Source organism: Bos taurus, chromosome 3 (assembly GCF_002263795.3).
Source record: "Bos taurus isolate L1 Dominette 01449 registration number 42190680 breed Hereford chromosome 3, ARS-UCD2.0, whole genome shotgun sequence".
In the NCBI taxonomy this organism is placed as follows: Eukaryota; Metazoa; Chordata; class Mammalia; order Artiodactyla; family Bovidae; genus Bos; species Bos taurus.
The window spans coordinates 24,871,054-24,876,589 of record NC_037330.1 but is presented as its reverse complement, the minus strand read 5'-3'; the positions used below and the strand labels follow the sequence as shown (position 1 = coordinate 24,876,589).

Here is a 5,536-nt window from a genome sequence, read left to right as displayed (position 1 = left end):
TTAATTGATGTTGTTGTGAAATGTTGTATTTTATTCATTTCCACTGCCATATATTGTCCTATGTGCACACAAAGCATAAGAATGTTCAAAGCAATATTATTCATAACAGTCCCAAACTGGAAACAATCGAATGTCTAGCAACAATAAAGCGGATACATACATCTTGACACATTCATATCTTTACATTTTCAACATGGACAATTAAAGTTAACCAAATTCCCTGGTGGCTCAGACGGTAAAGCGTCTGCCTGCAGCGCGGAAGACCCGGGTTCGAACCCTGGGTTGGGAAGATGCTCTGGAGAAGGAAATGGCAACCCATTCCAGTACTCTTACCTAGAAAATTTCATGGATGGAGGAGTCTGGTGGGCTACAGTCCATGGGGTCACAAAGAGTCGGACACAACTGAGTGACTTCACGACTTCACGACAATATCTTTATGTGTGTTTTTAAACAATAGAACTTTAGGACAGTTTAACTCTTTCATATTATTAATGTCTAGAATTTTAGTTCCAAATCGATTTAAACTTAATCTCCACTGGTTATTATAATTTTTAAAACAGGTACTAAATATTTAGCATGTGTAGCGATTTCTTTGCTTACTTGTACATCTTGTTTTTTCTATTCTTTTCTTCCAGACTACATTTCATCTTGTTAAAGTTTTATCCTTTTGTAATTCTCTTAGCACAGATATGGAAATTGTAACTGCAGTCTTTTTATGTCTGAAAATGTAATTTCTGTGCTCACTCTTTAAGGATGTTTTAGCTGCTTATAGAATTCAGCCCTTTTGAGATGTTTATTCCACTTTAAACTGGCATCTGTTGATGAGAATTCTACCTTCCTACTGCCATTCCTTTGTAAGTAACCTGTTGTTTAGTAGGTTTTTGAGGGTTTTAATGCTCTACACCTAGCTAGGTGTGGATTTATTGCTATTTATCCTGTTCAAAACTCTGCGATTCTTCAGTGTATGGAATCATATCTTTCTTTAGTTCTGGAAAATTATATCCATTGTCTTTTCCAAAGTTTTCTCTTTACTCTTTCTGTTGTTTCCTTCTGAAATTTGAAAAAACAAAACAAAACAAAATTTCAATTCTTCTTTCTTCATTATCTCTTAATTTCCTCTATCCCATTATCTTTTCCCTCCTGATTTTCTGTGTGATGCCCTTAGATTTGCTTTCTAAAGCACTGGTTTTTATCTTTATCTGTATAGAGTTTTTTTTTTTTTTTTTTAATGCCTGAACTTATCTATTTGTTACTCTTAGAACATCTCATTTTTGACTGGATTCAGACTTAGACGTAGAAGCCGTCAGAGAGGACAGCCTCCGTCTCTTAGCAATCTGTTCCTGCTTTTTCTTTGGCTTCCTTCATTCTCTTGGCCAAAAGTTTAGTATATTCTGCAGCCTCTTCTTCATTTTTCTTAGTACGCTGTTTCTTAAGAGCAATTCCTCCTGCGTTTGTGTTGCAGAAATCTTGGAGTCATGAGACACTGAATCTTGGGTGCTTTAGTCCTAGGTTTCTTACCTTCTTTTTTTAGGGGCTTTCGCACAACATACTGGCAGACATCACCTTCTTTAGAGATTGAAAAGCTTGCAGATTCTGCTAGCTCTTTTGGGATCAAGGCAATGAGGCACTGTAGTATAAGTGAGTCCTGGAATATTCTTCTCCCCTGTTTTCATGATACCAAATTGAGAACACTCAGATTGGCATCCACAATGCAACCCTGTACAGATTTGCACTTTCTCTCTCTGGTCCTCCTTGGTCTGTAACAGGAATGCCCCTTACTCAGCAGCAGGCAACTCGGCCATGGGTCAAGACACCCTGCTTCATGGGGAAACCCTACTTATCATTCCTATCACTGATCTGGACCACATAACCCTTCCATTCTTCAGCCAGTACATCAGCAGCAACTTCTGTGTCCATATTCTTCTCGTAGAAAGTACGAAGTTTTCATTAATCATCCACTTCAATGAGCTTCTGGCAGCCAGTGGCCAGGAAAAAGGCCTTCAGCTTCATTCTGAAGTGGCTGATAGCCTCCAAGGCACCATGATAAAGAGTAGAGTTGTTATTTAAGCCATATATTCAGCTTTTCGTATCAATGACTATATTTCCCATTTATAGAAAATGATTTATTTCTCATATTAATTTTTTCTTTCTTTTAAAAATATTCTGTTTCTACTTTATGTTGCATCAATTCCTTAATATCTGTGACCATTTCAGATGTATTTATAGTTCCCTTTAGATTGTTAAATTATCTCATTTTTGGTGTGCAGATTTCTTTTCTTGTAGGGTCTACTGTCTCTCCTGAATGCTAGTTTATTTAACAATGAGATTTACAATTATACTTTAACATCATTTTCAGGCACAAAATACTTTCTACTGGAGTTCAGTATGTTTGGGGATGTGGAAATGCTTCTCTAAACTATTCTGCAGGAACCCTATGATTTCCCTGGACTCATTCCAGTTTTCAAGTTCATTTCTCATTTTGAGTAACTTTAACCATATGGTTCCATGAACTTCATACCCACCTACTATATAAGCCTGGGTTTCCAGTTCTCATATATTTTCTACTTATGGTTCTAAGTGGATTCTAAACTTCCCTGTTGCTCTTTCCCTCCCTGGGCCAGACTCTTAAACTCTCCTCTTCCATTCCCTTCTTTGTGAATTTCCTGTGAGCCCCACAGCATTTGTGACTTTTCTTTAAGAAATGTTTTCATACCTTCTGAAAACTGGGGATTTTCATTTCTTGACTATATTTAATCACCCTTGCTGTATTTGAGGAGTGGGGAATTTGATGAGTTTGATGTGGGAGAGATTTTTCATCTCAGTCTGCCTGACTGATGAAAAGTTTGGACAAATTACTTAATTTCTGTGCACATCACATTCTTCAAATGTAAAACAGAGTGGACTATACCTATTTTATAGAATCCATGTGTTATCACAACAAGGTTTTAAATTCAGAAATTCTTTTTTATTTTTAATATGAAAATAATTTAGTATGCCAGCAAATTTAGACTCTTGGGATAATAGTGTTCAGTAACATAGTCACAAAAGTATATAATTATTTGTCCTGAACTTAGTGGTTTAGCATTCAAAGGACTTTATCAGTGTTGGGGAAAGAAAAGAATGGCATGGTGAAGATGAGCTTGAGAATGAGAGACTGGAGAGGATCCTTTCACAAAATGTTGACATAATTAAGATTATAAATGGCATCCAAAACACAAAGAGAGTGTCTATTAATCTTATTTGAGAAAAACTTCAATAATTCTGTTATTGTAATTATCATCTCGTATTTGTGTAAAGCATTTACTCATCAAGCAAACGTCAATGTGCTGGACACTTTATAAATTACTTCTAATCTCATTTATAGATGAGAGATAAAGCTTTAAACTATTTCCGATAGAAAAAAAAAAGTAAATACCATTGTCCTCAGAGTACATACCTGTGAAAACAAAGGTCCAGACAGTTCAGGTGACTGTATAAGGGCCCATTGTTAACAAAAAGGCAGAACTACAAAGTACTCTGTTCGTCTTTTATCACCCAGCTCCCTTCCCAAAGTAATTTTTTTTTATCACTTTGCCCCTATTTTCTGTGCTGTTTTTTATACACACCAAGTCTGAGAGTTAAAACTCAGTTTCCAGAAAATAATTACATTAATGTCTATACTTCTATTCTGACCCTGTTAGAACCATTCTGTTTTCTCACTTTTCTATTTTTTAAAATCATCTTTTGTATCATTACAATTAGTCTCTCTTTTTCAATACACAATTTTGAACTGGAAGTGCCCATTTTATTTACCTACCCTTTTGGTTAAGAGTCAATGCATACACTCAATCAGCTAATGTTTGCTGTTTACTCCCCTGCAAAGATCTTAAAAGATTTTCTCACACTATATACAAAAATAAACTTAAAATGTATTAAAAACCTAAATGTAAGAGCAGAAATCATAAAAATTCTAAAAGAAAAACACAGGCAGAATACTCTCTGACATAAATCATAGCAATATTTTTTTGTATCTGTCTCATAAGGCAAAGGAAACAAAAGCAAAAATAAATAAATGGGACACAGTTAGACTTAAAAGCTTTTGCACAGCAAAGGAAGCCACAGACAAAATGAAAAGACAGTCTACTGAATGGGAGAAAATATTTCTGCAAATAATATGACCAATGAGGGGTTAATATCTCAACCATGTAAACAGCTCATACAATATAATATCCCCCCCAAAAAAGAGCAACTTGATTAAAAAAATGGACAGAAAACTTGAACTGACATTTTTCCAAAGAAGATATACAGATGGCGACCAGACACATGAAAAGATGTTCAACATCATTAATCATCACAGAAATGCAGATTGAATCACAAGGAGATATCACCTCACACCTGTCAAAATGGCTATCATCAAAAAGACCACAAATAACAAATGTTAGCATGGATGTGGAGAAAAGAGAATTCTTCTATCCTATTGGTAAGAATGTAAATTGATGTAGCCACTGTAGAGAAATTTCCTCAAAAAGCTGAAAACAAAGCCACCTATGATCCAGCAATTCCACTCCTGGATATATATCCAGAGAAAATGAAAACACTAATTTGAAAAGATACATGCACCCCAATGTTCATAGTAGCATTATTTACAATAGTGAAGATATAAAAGCAACCTAAGTGTCCATCAACAGATGGATAAAGAAGACATGGTTTATATATACTATGCAATACTACTCAGTCATAAAAAAAAGAATGAAATTTTGCCATTTGCAACAACATGGATGAACCTGGAAGGTATTATGTTATGTTTAGTGAAATAAGTAATGCAAATACTGTATGTTATCACTTATATTTGAAGTCTAAAAAATAAAACAGAAGAATGAATAGAACACAATAGAAGCAGACTCAGTGACATAGAGAATCACTTTCTGCATCAATGGGAAGAGGGAAGTGAGAAAGGACAAGATAGGGATATGAGTGGAGGTACAAATTGTACAAAATAAATAAGCTACAAGGATATATTGTACAGCACAGGGAACAAAGATACTATAAACAATTGTATTTTATAGTATCTTTAAATGAAGTATTATCTTAAAAAAATTGAATCATTATGTTGTACACCTGAGACTAATATTGTAAATCAACTATATCTCAATGGAACAAAAGGTCATGACCACCAGAGGTCTTAAGACATTGTTATAACCTCTTAACTTTGAAGTTGGAGAAGGCAATGGCACCCCACTCCAGTACTCTTGCCTGGAAAATCCCACGGACGGAGGAGCCTGGTAGGCTGCAGTCCATAGGGTTGCGAAGAGTCGGACATGACCGAGCCACTTCACTTTTACTTTTCACTTTCATGCATTGGAGAAGGAAATGGCAACCCACTCCAGTTTCTTGCCTGGAGAATCCCAGGGATGGGGGAGCCTGGTAGGCTGCAGTCCATAGGGTTGTGAAGAGTTGGACACGACTGAGCCACTTCACTTTTACTTTTCACTTTCATGCATTGGAGAAGGAAATGGCAACCCACTCCAGTTTCTCGCCTGGAGAATCCCAGGGACAG

At 35.9% G+C, this 5,536-nt stretch overlaps 1 pseudogene; it reads right to left on the bottom strand.

Moving 5' to 3' along the window:
• Positions 1 to 1,265: 1,265 nt before the first annotated feature.
• Positions 1,266 to 2,010, bottom strand: LOC100847756 (small ribosomal subunit protein eS6-like; annotated as a pseudogene).
• Between the last annotated feature and the right edge of the window lie 3,526 nt (positions 2,011 to 5,536).